Here is a 16,078-nt window from a genome sequence, read left to right on the forward strand (position 1 = left end):
GGCAGCAAGGGTGTCCCACCTGTGGGAAAAATGGCTCCTGTGACAGCAGATTCCTCATCAGAAACCAGGGAGACCAGGAGACAACGGCACAACACCGTTTAACTTCCGAACTGGAAGAACTGTCAATTCAGAATTCTATACCCAGCAAAAATGTCCTTCAGGAATGAAGCACAGAAACCTTTAAGAAGAAAGAAATCAAAGAATTAATTGCAGTATACCTTCCTGAAAAGAATGGCTAAAGAAAGCTCTCAGATCAGAAAGGAACTGATAAAAGGAATGCTAAAACGTCAGAAAGAAAAAAATGAACAAAAGAACAAGCAAAAATACAGGCATATACAAGAGAATTTCTTCATCATGTACATTTCCAATTTGTTAAGTGAAGCAAAATTTATAACTTTGATGTGGTTCTCAGTGTGTAGAGGAACTATTTAAAGATAATTACATGAGGGAGGGTAAAGAGACTTAAAGGGAAGAATATTTTCTGCATTTCACTTAAATTAATAAAATTATGACCCTACCAGAGTGTGATGTCATGTATGTAAAATGCAGTACATGGTCCAGCCACATCTTAAAAGAGATGCATTTAAAAATATAAGACATAAATTAAATTTGAATTCTAAAAAGCGTTCAGCTAAGCCCTAAAAAGGCAGGACACACACACACACACACACACACACACACACACACACACATACACACACACACAAAGAGTGAACAAAAACACACAGTAGGCTTAAGCCCTAGCATATCTATGATTACATTAATATAAATATTCCAGTACATCAGTGACAAGATGGACATTGATATAGTTGATTACAAAAAAAATCAAGGACCCAATTACATGCAAGAGCAATACACTGAACGGGAACAGCCAGTCTCAAAAGTGACAGTGAATGCTTCCTTTCATAGAATACCAAGAAATGACATCAGGAAAAGAGACAGTAAACAGTCGCTGTTGCCGTGTGGATGCTGTGGTTACAGTGGACGAGTGTAGAGTTTCACTGCTGGGTCCCGACTGTGGTGGTGGCTGGGAACTGCACACTATAAACCCGGGACGGCTTGTCTATGCTGTGGAGCTGCAGCTCCTGCCAAAGCACCTTCTGCTTTGATGGAAGGCTTCCCTCTGGGGACCTGGAGGAAGCGTCCATGGAACATCTTTGTCTATCTTTCAGGTTTCTGGATGCTCTCAAGTATTGCTAGAGATCACGCAGGTGAGCTGCAGAGAGCCACTGCTCCAATGCTGGAGCATCAGCTCGCTGCTACCAAGGGATGGGATGCAGACAGAGGACCGCAGTGCTGTGGCCCCTCTACTCCACACTCTCCGTTTAGTTAGGGCCCCCCCCTCCCCTGCCCTACCTCAGAGCGCCTCTGTCTCAGCGTTTCCCAGACTTCCTCTCCACACTGTGATCAGGTGCAGAGAATTAAAACAAACCAGTGCACAGGCCTTTGCCCCGGAGGCTCGGCAGAGGCGGTCAGGTGGGTGCTTCTCAAAGCTTCATAGTGGATTCCAGGAGCAGCTGAGAGCCACAGCTGTCCCACCCAGTGCCCCTGAGCAGCATGCAGAGGCTGAGGGTCTCGGGAAGGCCTGTTCTTCACTTAGAGGGCTGGCTCTCAGCTGCCGGCCTGCACTCGCTCCTGTGAAGGTACCGTCGCTCTCCTTTCTCTTTGGAGAACTTTGCGTTGTTTCTCAACGTGCACTTTAAGAATTTACCCAGCTTGGGAGCATGGGGTGTGGAGTCTGTGGGATGATGCACCATATAAAGGCTTGGAGTCATTGGTCCTTACCACTCAGGTGTTTGGTACTTACCACTCAGGCCTCTCCTCTCGCACACCTCTTGCCTCTCTCCTCTGGGCCAACTGAGTCTTCAAAAGAGACATAGGGTGATTTTTTTTTTCTTGCGAAAACTACTTTTTCTGCCTTTTGTATTTTTTCTATGTCACTTTGATCGTGGATACATTGCTTTTTAACTTGTTCATTTCTGTCTAATGTGCTCTTAAATTCACCCATTGACTTATTCATTTTACCCTTTTCATATCTAAGCTATATAGTTAGTCCTTTTAAAATATATTACATCTTAGAGTTTCTAGTTTATATCCTGGATTTGTAATTTAATTTTACATTTTTTAATAAACCAAATGTAATTGTTACATATTCTTTAGTGAGCCTAGATTCTGCAGTCCCCGTGGGTCTTTTTTATTGCCCATTATTTCTGTTGACCCTCGTGATGACTAGTCTGTTCTTGTGCCTAGTTATCTTTGATCGTAGGCTGGACATTTTTGTTTTGCAATCATTCATAGAAATGGTAAGATGTCATCTTCCTCCGCAGACAGTTTTGGTTACTCTCAGCAGGTGCTGGGCCATCGACTCCCTGGCATCGTCACATTTTCAGTATCGGGGCCATCCAGGGGACTAGACTCTGACCTGCAGGCCGTGCATGGGAGCTCTGTCTTTGGTGTAGGCTAGCTCTCAGGAAGCACATCTGTGGAGCTGTTGACCCAGATGGGGGGTGGTATCCAGGGTCTTACCATGGCATGTCCCTCTCTGAGTTCTGTTCCATTTCAGAACCTCAGATGTGTCTTCCAGCACCGACTCCAGAGGAAAAGCAGACCTGAATTCCTGTCGAATCGAGGGTGTCTGTCTTCTTGTTGTGTTGCTTATATACATGGCCTGTTTCTGTGTTCTGCTGAATGAGGATTGACCTGAATTACCTAGTTCTCCACTTCCCCAAGGGAAGTCCAAGCCTTGCTCTTCACTAAAGCACACTCAGGCTAGGCATGCACCATGGGAACAGTGGCCCCTGGGACTGTGGTCTGGCATTGGAGACTTGAAAGGAAAGTGACCACAACACTCAGAGCGACCAAGAGATTTTTATTGCAGCAGTGCAACAGAGGAGAAAAAGAGAGAGAAAGAAAGAGTGGGGAAAGAGAGAAGAAAGGGGGAGTAAAGAGAGACAGAGGGGGAGAGAGAGAGAGAGAGAGAAGAGGAGGGAGAGAGTGGGAGGGAGAGCTAAAGCAAAAGAGAGAGAGAAAGAGAGCAAGAGAGAGAGAGAGAAAGGAGGGAGAGAGAAGAAGAGCTAAAGCAAGAGAAGAAAGAGAGAGAGAAAGAGAGCAAGAGAGAGAGATAGAGAAGGAGAGCAAGAGAGAGAGAGAGAGAGAGAGAGAGAGAGGGGGGGGGGGGCCCGGCAGGAGGGAGTTTTTATAGCCCAAATCTAATGGGGTCTTTGGGTCTGCAAGCTGCCTTGTTGGCACAAGGGGGTTAAGTTTCAGCCTTGAGGGGGGTTGAGTGCTCAGCCTTGAGTGGGGTTGAGTGCTCAGACTTGACGCAAACAGGTGATAAAGGAGGGGGTTTGGGTGCGTGGGTTATCAGCCTGCCCCGCAGACAACTTAGTTCATCCTGCCCTGCACCTAACAAGACTATTTAGTGATTCTGGGCTGGTGGGTGCCGTGATAGGTTGGCTTTGTGCAAACCTTGGGCAGAACCTTGTGAACTGTCAGCTTCCATCTGTGGAGTGAAAGGGGACAGCATGATACCCACGAGGCCAGTGAGCCTGACTTCAGTTTTCTGCTAGTCCAGTTGTGCTATAAACCCGTGGAAGCCTCCAGAAAACGCTGGGCACATCTGCCAACAGGAGGCAGGCACAATTTCTCCATTCTGTAACCGGACCCGGTACATGCTCACGGTTTCTCAGGCACAGAGCAGGGTGCTACCTCGTTTGGGGCAGCCCCTGCCATGGGCTGTGCGTCTCTGCTGCTTTTGGACCTCCACTCTCAACTGCCCTCAGAACTGAACACCATTCGGACTTTTTCCAATATTCTATTTGGATCTGGATGGACATTTACCACAAGCTGGATGCCAAGGAATATTTTTATTGTCCAGTAATCGATAGCAAAATAAGGGGTGGCCTGGGTATGAACCCATATGGCCAGTTACTGGGAGCCATCGGGCGGGAAGTGTGCTCAGAGCAGCTGGAGACGAGCCCATGAAAGCCGGGGTCCAGGCAGCTGCCCAGTGTGTTAGGTGGGCTGAAAATCAGGAATGCTAATTTCTGCTGAATCAATTGCTGCATCTGAGTTACATTCCTTTTATGGCTCACACGGAGGCAGAAGTTAATTCATTTCAACTATTTAGAACACTCAATTTGAGGTAAGTTGGTTTCCTCAAATGAATCCCACCAAGTCTTTGTTCATCTGGAATGACTTTTCTTAATAGGAATGGCATCTTCTTTTTTTCTTTATTCAAAGAAAATGACACAATATACTCAGTGGTTTCAAGGCAACGCTGTTTGAGAAACTAATGGAGAGAGGCTGACTCAGACGCACAGCTGACTAACCCCAAGATATTTCGGAAATGGTGCATGTCCATAATAACAAACGCGGCTGTTCCATGACAAATTTATTCCTCCATCTGCAAAGAGCTTGACACCTGGTGCCAGGGCTCACTGACCTCCACTTTTATTGCCAACTTCTAGTCTTGTTTCAGTAATGCCGTGTTAAACTGTACAGCCAACTCCTGACCTTTTAAGACGGAGGATCCAGCAAGCACGCTTCAAGCTTAGCTATGGCTTGAGTGTGTATTTCTTTCTTTCTTTCTGTTTTTTTTTCTTTTTTTAAAGCCAGCCTATTATAGACTTTGCTTTGTATGGGAGCAATTTTATCCAGTCAGCAGTCTTGCCTCAGATTCTCTCCTTAAGAAAGTAACTAACTAGTGCTTCTATTCTGAGAATAAAGAGGGGATTAAAAAGTACAGTCACTGCAAATCAGGCAGGTAGCAGGGAGAGAAGAGATGTGGGAAATACATTAAGAAGGAAAACTTTCTGTTAGCTATCATGCCCCACGCTGTTGTGTATAATTATTAGCTGCAAAATAGCACAGCTTGAACATTATTATTGCACATTAAAGAACATTTCACTTATAATTATGGAACGAAAAGGAGCGTTTACAACTCACCTACCGAAGCATCGACTTTGTGTATGTAAGAAAATGTTTTAAAAACCTCTTCATTAAAAATCTGCAAATATGTGACTTTCTTTCCCTATCTCATAGATCCTTTCTCCTTCTTTTGCCTGACACATTGAATTACATCTTAAACTTTTCTTTTAATTAAAAGGCGGCATGAAACTGTAAGGGGGAAGGAAAGCAAGAATAGAGGAAGGTCTTTGTGCTTGCCAGACAAAATAAATATTTGATAAACGAGGCAGTTTGGAGAGTGGGGAGGTAAAAGGCACCAGACACCATCTTCAACAGAAATAGGAGAATCGCCCAAGCTCCGGAGCAAGCACAGAATATTTTTCTGATTGGTGTTCTGAGTTTTTGAAATAAAAAATGCTCTGGAAATCCAGCTAAGTCAACAGTGGTGACGAAGTGCACTGGTCAGTAACGTTTCCAACCATGGGTGGGGATCTAATTGTTCCATGCCGTCCCACGCTCTTTGCCCGTTTCATGGATGACGTTGTCTGTTTACCCAACATGTAGAATGATGGAACGTACCTCTCTGTGCACAGGTGTTTCCGAATCATTTGGATATAACAACATATAACTAGGGAATCTTCCATCCTGACCACAGTAGATCCGGGGGAGGAGTCAGGAACTGGGTCCAGAACATGAACATCAGAGGATTCTGGTGTTTCAGTCCCTGTGTGGTTAAAGGAACAGAGCAGGTACCAGCAGGTGTGACATGACCCTGCCCACACACATGCCCAAACATACATACACACACCGGCTCTTGATTGTTCCCCAGGGTTCAAATCCCCTGGTTCCAGAACACTCCACAGCAGGCCAGCATTCCCAGGGCCCCTCAAGGTAGCAGTGTGGAAAAGGGTTCTCCCAAGGCATGTGTGGGGCACCCAGGAAGCCCCGCCTTTCCTGCAAACACCCCCACCCAGCGCTGGCTCCCGAGAGCGGCTCACAGAGGCGGGACAGCTGGCCACCTGGAGCCTGCTGGCTCATGGGCTTCAGAAAGGCCGCTCTGAGGTTTGAGACCCGCCCTGTCCCCAGATGAGGCTTCCCTCTCTTCTTTTCCTGGGCCTTGGACTTTTGGGGTATGAGCTCTCTCTCTCCTCAGGACAGAGGCGATGGTCAGCTGTCTGGTCTTTGTGCAGCAGGCCCTAGGTGTCCCTCCACCCTGTGCCCTTGGTGTTGAAAATCCTGTTGTTGAATGAACAAGCCAGGGTGTTTGCTAGCCTTCCGAGGCCCGTGCTGTCCACCTGAGGCCCTCCAAGGGACTGGCGTGCTAGGAAAATGAGCGTGTGTGTAACCATGAGTGACTTCCTATGGACAGTGGGAGGAACACTGGCAGGAGAGCCGGGAGGCCTGAGCCTATATGGCATTCTAATCTGTTCAGCCTGCAGTAATGACGTGCCACAGACCAGGTGGCTTTAAACAGCAGCAGTTTATTCTTACAGTTCTGGAGGCTGGAAGTGCAGGATTCAGGCTCCGACAGGTGGTGTTTCTGCTGCGGGCCCTCGTCCTAGACGGAGCCTTCCTGCGGTGTCTCCACTGGTGGACGAGGCAGAACAGCTCCCTGGGGCTCGATGCTCAGGGCTTCCTCTCATGATGCAACCGAGCTGCACCGTCACGCTGGGGATCAGGATTCCACAGAGGACATGAGGTTCAGACCACAGCCAAACCTTGAGTGTTAGTGTTCAGCGCACTCTTCTGGGTGCTAGAACTGAGCTACATGCTAAAATACTTCATTGACTGATTCTTAAGAGCTCTCTGCCTGTCACAAATCCCACTTAGGAGCTCCACAGCAGCCCTCCAGAGACTTCATGTGGGATAGGCCTTGCCATGGCATCTTGTAGGTGAGGAAACCCAGATTTAAGAAAATACAGTGACCTGCTGAGGGCCGATGGGCCAGAAAACGTGGGGGCTGGTCTTGACCCTCTGAATCTCAGCACAGTGACCACAGTGTCCCCTAGGTCTTAGACAAGGGCTGGTTTATCCGAGGTTGAGTTCCTCCTCTCTCCAGAGAGCTGATCCCCCACACCACCCTGTGCATCAACCCTGCCATGAAGGGCCGTGTGAGCCAGTGAGTTCTGAGTCTTCCAAAGCCTCGCACTGCAGAGCGCTGGAAAGAGCTTCGTCCCATGGTCTCCTGACCTTCGCCTTTGGTCAGCTCCTCAGCTCTATGTCTTCAGCTCCAGTGGGGAGGTGGGACTTCCACGCTGGAGCTTCTTAGGAGCAGTGAGATTTGGTGTGTGAGACAGCACTACGCAGGGTGGCAGACCTGCACCACTGTGGGGACGCTGGAGCCAAAGTGGCCCTCCAGAGCTTCATGCATGGTGCTCACTCAATGCTCTCCAGGTTTGGAATCTCTATCCTGAGTGGAGTTTCCAGATCATTTCATTCAGCAGAACTTTTTTCAAAGTTCTGAAAAAACTTTTCATAAATCCCACTTAGGAGCTTAGACAGAACCTCAACCTGTCCTGCCTTGAGGTACAGCTAGTGACTCAGGGCAAGCCCTCGTTGATTCCATGCCATGGCCGACCACCTAGCCCTTTTCACCTTGTGTACGTGCAGGAGGGATGTGGAGGGGGGCTTTGCCTGATGAGCTGGACCCGGTCGAACACTGAGGATCACAGGGAGTCACCCTGTAGCCAGGACCAGTGAATCTTTGTTACATATTTCACTGAAAAATCAATTATACCTTTATGAGTGGATCCGCACACCCAGGGAGTGCAGGGGTGTGCAGTAGCTGCATCTATTGGGTCACGCAAACAGCCAGCTGGGCAGCATTAGGGGCTTCTAAATTACGTAGCGGGCAGAAAGAGGCCAAAGTCAAAGCTGTCTCAGGTTGACTCTGACCTGAGGGCGATGTGACAAGCTGAAGCTACTGCCCAGGCTGTAGAGGAGCGCTTTGATCCTGGGGACACAGCGTGACTCAGTTTTGGGTCTAATTGTTGTTAATCTGATTCTGAAGGAACTCAGGTTGCTTAGGCATGGCTTGGAGTTTGTGTTCCACATAGGACAAGCCTGGAAATGTGATCTCGCACGAGAGATTAGCCACAGAACAACACGCACACATCATCTGTCTGTCACACGGTGCTTAAAGATGGGGATACAGTCTGAGCAACTTGTTGGTAGGCGGTTTGTCATTCTGAGGACACCACTGCACTGACGCCGACGAGGTGGGATGGCCTCAGACTCCAATATCCAGGTGATGTATCTATGGTAACACATAAACACACACCCACACACACAGACACAGACACACACACACACACACGCCTATTCCTAGGGCCACACTGAGCAAAACAACAGGCGGTGCACGGAGCCTGGGGGAAGAGCATGCAGTCAGGGATTGGTAACCAGCTCCGCGAGGCTGGCGCATGGAGCGTTCTTTCACTGCCAACATCTCACAAGTCAAAGCGGCACACCCTCAGCTGGCGGTGACAACACGCTAGCCAATTTTCCAGTCGTGGGCATCGTGCTCTGACGCGGGGCTGGGCTTCCTGACAGGAGGCGGTGGGGCAGGTTTGCTTGCACCAGCTTCACCTCCGACCAAGCTTCACCTCCGACCCGTAAGTCCTGCCTTTCCTTACCGCCTCACTACGGCATGACGTCGCCAGACTGCAGGAACTCCTCTGCTTGGTTGACCTTATGTGTGTGTGTGTGACTGCAGGTCACGTGGTGCGTGACTTTTTACGTGTTTCCCAACATGAGAGACACCTCTGGGTGCCCAACTAACCTGGAAGTCGATCACCCCAGCACCTCCCACCCCACCGCGCTCTGCTGCACCGTGCACTGCGGAGGTCCAGCCACCACCTGGCTTCTGTTCCGTTTCCTTTCCTTAAGTTTCGTCCTGCGTGAGTGCCTAGGACTTCCCAGCAGTGCACGGGCCGTGGTGCCTGTGTGGCTTCATACTGAGACCCAGGCTTCTTCCTCCCTCGCTGTTCTGATATCCCTCTGTACGGACCCGGAGGAGCTTGGTTCTGCCCTTTGTGTGGGTCAGTACATTGGATGGAGACAACAATGTGTGTTTCTTCAGCCCCCCGCCGGGACGTGGGGGTTGGCCTTGGTTTGTGCATGTTGACCGTGTTCTCTGACCCTTCCATGGTTGTTTCTTGGTGTGCCTTGGACGATGAGCTGTGACATCTGAGTCTACGAGTACATTGGGGGGGGGGTCCAAGCAGGCTGAGGTCAAACTGTGTCAAGTGCAGCCAAGTTGTCTCCTTGTGCATGTTCATACCATCAGCAGCACACAACAGTCCTCCTCATTTTGTTTCTTGTTAATGATTACTATAATTTACTGTTTTTGCCATTCTAGACTGCACTTTAGACTGCATTTTCTTTCTTTTTTTTAATTATTTTTTAGTTGTAGCTGGACACAAAGGTACTGTACCTTTTTTAAAAATTATCCTTTTTATGTGGTGCTGAGAATCGAACCCAGGGCCTCACATGTGGTAGGCTAGCGCTCTACCGCTGAGCCTCAACCCCAGCCCAGAATGTACTTTTTGAAAAACAGCATGTCTTTACTCTCCAGTCAGTTTTCTGTGAACTGACTTCTGCTGTATTGGGTTTGGTTTTCTCCAGTTTCTTGTGTTCAAACGTTCTCCACCCACTCTGGACACGGGAACGTAAAGCTCCCTGAGGGCGCGTCTCCTCCCGTTTCACGGACTCTCACTCTCTTGGATGACGGGAAGGTCTTACCAGAGCCCCATTGTGGATCTCTTCCTCTGGAACGGCAGGGCTCTTCTTTAGGAAGAGACATTCCCCTTCCCAGGCCTCAGGATTACTGCTCTCCTTTCTCCAGATGTTCAAGATGGCCTTTCAAGCCCAGTTGCTTTTCCTGCGTGGAACAATGAACGTCTGTCTGTGCTCAGGGGTATGTGGCCTGTTGAAATGGTCCCGTTGTCCTTGGGCCCACACCAGGACACCTCCTGTCCTGTGACTCACGTGGCATGCCCACGGAGCTCGCCTGGGCGGGCTTGTCTGCCGCAGGGTTGTCCTGGCTGTTCCTCGGGGTTTTCCCACATGGAATGCAGACGCACTTGCTGGAGTCCCATGAGGAGCACAGGGGTATCTTGGCTGGCCCTACACGGAATCTGCGCGTCAGTTTAGAGAACCGGCCTCATTGCCAGGCTGTGGGGAACTGTAAAATGACCCTGCAAGCTGAAGCCACACAAGGCGATCTTAGTAATGACGATGGCTCTGTGACCTTTAAAATTCTTTGTCAAAACATTAAAACTGCCTTTACTCTCAGCTTTAAATGTACAGGAAGTAAGAAATAGTAAAACTAATGTTTGTTTAGTGCACTGTAATCTAAAACTTGAGAAACCCTGAGAGACTTTCTTTCTTTGCAAAAAGCTCCGCGTGGTTGGCACAGATGTGCGTGCTCCTTCTAGAACGTGTGCTGCGGGGAGAGCCACTAGCCTAGGAGAGCTGGGGCTCCTTTCTCTGTCCCGATGACTTCCTGTGGTCTGCTCTGTGCACGCTCATGGCCCTGGGTGTCTTGCACAGTCTGGTGGAAGCTCTCGCGGCTCCAGGTCCGGGGTCACCTTCATCCTCTCCTCAGGAGCCCTCCTCCTCTTGCCCAGGGGTGGCCTCCACTGCCGTCCCCTGGCTGCTCCTGGAGTCTCTCAAACACTGGTGGTGGCAAGGGTCCGCTGTCTTCTAATCATGTCCAGTTCCCCTCCAGACCTTCCCTTTGTCTCTTTGCTGCACGTGGAGGACAAAAAGCCCTCCTCCCCCACAACCTGCCACACACCTGGGGATGTCCCCGTCCTCATGACCTGAGGCCGAAACCTTACCTTCCAAGGCAAAGGGGCCTCTGCAGGTGTGCTTAAATCAGGTCTCATGGGACAGGAGATTGTTCTAGGTTTCCCAGGTGGACTGGACGGAGTCACAGGAGCCCTGGGAGAGAGGGCGGAGGCGGGAGAAGCTGAGATGAAGACAGAAGCAGAGACTGGGGGGATGTGGCCACAGACAAGCCCGCCAACGTGGCCTCCGGAGGCTGGAGGGGGCAAGGGGTAGACCCTCTCCTGACCTGCCACCCCCTCCGTCTCAGCTGGGAAAGTCTCTTCCAGACCTCTGACGTCAGAGCTGTAGAATAGTCTGTTGTTCCAAGCCACCAAGCCTGGTGTGGTTTGTGACAGCAGCACTAGGAAATGAGGACCCTGCACTTCCATGGTGTCTGGTTCATTTCCCCTTCCCTTTTCCGTTTCCATGAAGGACCTGTGGGTCTGACACTGGGAGGGAAGGAGACACAGAACTGTGTTGCTCTCCCTGTGAGCCCAAGAGCAGAAGTGCAGTGGCTGATCACCGGCAAGCTAGGAGAGAAGTGCTGCAGCCGGTCACCGCCCAGCCACAATGCACAAGGAAGGATGGACTTCCAGCAGACATCTGGGGCTGCACAGCCAGCAGCAGGTGCAACTCTATTTAGTTACTTACAGAAAAAACACGTGGAAACAAATTGGAAATATGTCGACTGGGGGAGGGGTGTTATTTAATAAACCATTTTAACTAAAATTTCTTCATGTGGAAAACATTTGAAGCCAGAAGTGTCTATGTTCAGCTTTCTTATACCTAAGTATGGTATATCTCCTTATATAAGTTAGTTGCTAACTTTACCTATGATTTAAGTAGGTGATTGTATTATTATATACGTAATGGTTAAAATTCCAACAAAGTTGAAATCAAATATTGATTCCTATACTGTTGTTGATATGTTACGACATCTCTTTTTAACTACACATTTGGAATTTGCTCATGTATGGACATGCAATTGACTTTAGGGTACTGGTTTCTTGTCCACTAACTTTACTAATTCATTGTATCAATTCAGAAAGTTAGTCTAGAGATTAAGGGGGCATCCATGTGGTCAATAATATTATATAAGAATGATTTTTTTTCTTTCTCTTCTTATTCTTTTAATTTGTTTTTCTTACCTTATCAGGGTAGACTCTCTAAAACAATACTAAATAGAAGAGAAATTATTACCAAGCATTTCTGTTTTATTCTTGATTTAGAAGAAAAGCTTCAAATACTTTTCACTATTTTAAAGATGCTTACTATTAATTTTCATATACCCTTTAACAAGTTAAGAAGGTAGTTCAAGTCATATAAACTAGTATCTACTTAGTTTTTCTAAACATTTTTTGAGGTGTGAGAAACATCTTTTTTTTGATTCATCATTGAAAATAATATTGTTTCAAGTGACAGTTATTGTATGTAATGTATATTTAGATACACTAAACGTTTTAATTTTGCTGTTCATATAGTTGATAGCCTGACTTTTTTTTTTGCTAATAAACATACTGATATATATATATATTAGAAATGCCTTTATTGTGGTAGATTTGTGAATCTTCCATTGTAGTGTTATCAGATTTGCTTCATGGATTTTAAAAATGATATTATTAAAAGTATATTAATTTGGAAGATTTCTATCTACCCAGCAAATTGCAATATCTAGTAAAGTTAATTTTTTTGCATTATGATATTACATATTCAATTAATGAAACAATACCAATTTTGTTATTTTATTGCTATGTATTTTAAATATTTTTACTTTTAAGCATTCAGTATCCTATATTAAATAATATTATGTAAATAGAATATAGTTGGATTGTTAAGGTCTGTAGACAAGTCAAAATAACACCTGGTATTTTGCCAGAGAAATGTTCGTAAACAAGTTTGGATGGTGCCTGGCAAAATGCCAGAGGGAATGGTTTGAGAAGTAACAAAAGCAAGCCATTAAGTGTGGAGATTCCTTATTGGTTGACTGATGTATCTGGTTTATGCTAATTAAGATAAGCTGTGCAAAATGTATAAATAGCTCTGTTGTCCTACAATAAATGGCTCCCTCTCCTGCTGTATCAACTGTACACAAGTTATTCGTCCCCCCCCCTGTTATTCTGCTGCAGCCGGACCCTGGCATTGGGTAATTATTAAATCCAATTACACATACATTGCCATTTCCTATAGTTTGGTCTATTTATTTTAATTTGAATTATAATATATTCTGATATTTTCCCACTATAGTGCTTACAATTTTTACTTCACCTATTTTTTTTCTTCTCTAGTTTCATTGTCTTAATTTTGATTTTCTTTTTTCCTCATTCTAGTTTTTCCTCCACTAATTTAGCATTGTTTTATATTATATATACTCTGGTATATATTTGTATACCGTTTAACATGTATAGTTAACCTAGTAAAAATCCACTATTAATCAGTACATTTCCTTTTATCTTTTAAAATATGAGACTAGAAGTTAAATTACATGCTCATTTATTTCTGTATTCTTAGTTGTAGAGTGTCTTGTACATGTGAGTGCTTAATAAATGCTTATTGAGTAAAGGAATTTATTTAAAATTTACCTTAGATTTGGTTCATACCTATCTGTTGTTCTTAATAATTTCTAAGAATCATGGGATAGAATTACCTTGTGTGATTGGCTTGTTCTGTGTATTAGAGAGCCTCACTGGACGGGAAGTAGCTCATTGTGAGACTTACTTGTCTGAGAGCTAAGAAAGGATTTCTGACAGCAGGGTTTGTCCCGGGGAAGGCCTACGTGGCCAGCTGGGTATTAATGGCTCATAGTGTGGAATTCAGCTCTCCTTCCAAGAAACGTTGAAGCAAGGTCCTGAGAGATATTTCCTGGCATGTCCTTCTTGTGAGGTGACATAACTCTGGGCAACACTACATTTTTCTCTGGAGGATGGAGAGAGACTTGAACTCTCCTTACGGAGGGCCCTTCTTTTGCCCCCACCTCCTCCAGGTGAAGGCCCAACCCCGCCAGTTGGCCTCCCTGACTTGGCTTCAAATGTTCTGCTGGACACCTGGGGCTTATTATCCATAAGGGTCAGCACACACACACACACACACACACACACACACACACACAGACACACAGACACACACACACAAAGACACACACACACACACACACACACACACACACAGCTTTCACAAGCCCTCCAATATAATTTAATGTGAACACTTCTTCGAGGCTCCCTGTAATTCATGTCTGTCCCTATCTGACCGCCCCCCCCACACACAGTCCTTCTAGGTCACGGGGCGCCTCCCTTATGGTGAGGACCATAGCTGATTGAGTTTGCCAGAAACTTCCCCGTGTTGGTCCTGAGCTTGGTGTCTGGGACCTTCTCATTCCCTGGCCAGAGGGGGCCCCACACCCCCAGATAGGGGGCTTTGCCCTTCTCTCCCCGCCAGTTCATGCACCACGGAAAGTGTCTTGAACTTCGTAAGTACTTCAAGGATACATGCCTGGGGTGAGCAACAGGTGTGGAAAGATAAAACTCGTATCATCTACTCAAAAGAAAAAGAGTTGATGATGAATTTAACTAATTTAAAAGCTAATTGTGAAATGCCAGTATAACGGCCTTTGTGTTGGCGCCAGATCATGAACCACGGGTACCAGGGGTCTGGTAGGACTCAGTATGAGCACTTTGGGGAGTACCAAACACCTCTTGTGGAAGACACAACATCCCACAGGGTTCTAGTGGTCTTGCACAAGTCATTACAATTAAGGCTCAGAGAGGCTGTGGAAAGATTCGCCACAGCGGGAGAGTTCCTGCCCAATCTGCATCGGCTATTTGGACTAGCTTTAATTTATCTCTTAATTAATGATGCAAAAGATGGAGATGAAACAACAAATTCATGAAGTTTACAGATGGTCCATAATTAAGAGACATTACTAATCTGAATGAAGACTGGTAAGTATTCAATCAGCTTCAAAGGTGCTGGAAATCATCATAGAAAAAATTTCAGAAAGCCTCCTCCAAAAACACAACTATTGCTTCTGTGAAAAAACAACTTCCAGGACAGGTAAACACGTCGTCCTCGAGCTGGTCAGCTGCTTAGAGAAGCAGAGTCGCCGAGAGCGGACCAGAAGGGGAGAGCAGTTTTGACAAGAACAACTGAGTTGATTTTGACACCTGTGCAGCCTGGTTGTCAATAGTAGAAGGCGCAGAGCGGGGACAGAGCTGCGATTCTAATTAGCTGGCGATTTCTAACACCAGCGCCTGGTCACCTGTCACCTGCAGGACGAGCACGGGGCAGAGAGCGGATTCCATGAAGAGGAGTGTCCTCCCGGAAGTCGGGTCCAGGCTGCTGGAGACACAGATGCTTGTCACCAGCTGACCAGCAAGGACGCTGCGCAGGCGGGCTGGGCCCTTCACACTCGGCCCCTCTGTCACACGCCAGGGGACTTCCAGGGGCCTTTTCTCCCTCATCATCTCTCACAAACACATTGATCCTCTCTCCCTTTGAATTTTACTTAAGTGGTTTCCTTGCTGAACGCAGATGAGGAACGAGCTCTGTGCAGTTGTGCAGAGGTGGCTCTGCAGCTGGGCTGGTCCTGCACCAGGGGCAGCATGCAGACCAGGACCTCACGCCACCTCCAGGGGCACCAGCGCCCACGTCTGCCTGGGAAGTGGCCTGCTTTGGCCTCGTGGTCTTTCTAGGCCTCAGCCTCCTGGGCTCAGGGACACTGTGCCACGAGGAAGCATTCGACTTGCAGGCTGAGGAGTCTCCAGAAGTCAAGCCTCCTTGGGGCTTAGGAAGGCTGGAGGGTGTACCCCACATACCCAGGGCGGGGGAGTGGCCCCTTCCTTGGAACCCCAAGCTGGGAGGCACCACCGGAGGTCAATGCGTGCTGCCCCAGCTTCCCGACAGTCTTGTCCCCACCTTCTCCTAGTCCCACCCCTGAGTGTCTTCCTGCAGGGCACCGGGTCCTGCCCCTCCCGGGACTCGCAGCAGTGCTGTGGAACTGCTCTGTCCTTCCACACGGCCCTGGCCTCTCCCTTGTTGCCCATGCCCACAGCAGAGGGACCTCAGCCCCACTTCCCAGGGCAGGAGGACAGAGGCTGAGGCCCCTGCGCAGTGCTCACTGCGGTGCGGCGGCTCAGCCTGGGCCTTGGACCCTGGCAGTGCCTCACTCTGTGGCTTTGTCCCTGCTGTGGTGTCCCTGCCGGGCAGCTCCTGCGACATGGTCAGCACAAGCAGGAGCAGCACAGTGTCCCCATCGGCATCTGAGACCTTCGAGGCTGAGGCTGGCAGCTACAGCTCCAGGGACACCCTCAGAAGTCCTGTTCCCCAAGGCCCTGCGCTCCCAGCCCTC

At 47.9% G+C, this 16,078-nt stretch overlaps 2 long non-coding RNA genes across 2 annotated transcripts; one reads left to right on the forward strand and one right to left on the reverse strand.

Annotated features, from left to right (window-relative positions):
• Positions 1–733: 733 nt before the first annotated feature.
• LOC144369744 (uncharacterized) lies at positions 734–1,577 on the reverse strand. Its single transcript, XR_013429460.1, has 2 exons — positions 1,357–1,577; positions 734–1,131 (listed from the first exon to the last, which is right to left on the reverse strand). It is a non-coding gene; the product is annotated as an uncharacterized LOC144369744 (long non-coding RNA).
• Positions 1,460–12,815, forward strand: LOC144369743 (uncharacterized). The gene is made up of 2 exons (XR_013429459.1): positions 1,460–1,643; positions 2,564–12,815. It is a non-coding gene; the product is annotated as an uncharacterized LOC144369743 (long non-coding RNA).
• The last annotated feature ends 3,263 nt before the right edge of the window (positions 12,816–16,078 follow it).

The sequence above is a fragment of the Ictidomys tridecemlineatus genome, chromosome 13 (assembly GCF_052094955.1).
Source record: "Ictidomys tridecemlineatus isolate mIctTri1 chromosome 13, mIctTri1.hap1, whole genome shotgun sequence".
Lineage (NCBI taxonomy): Eukaryota > Metazoa > Chordata > Mammalia > Rodentia > Sciuridae > Ictidomys > Ictidomys tridecemlineatus.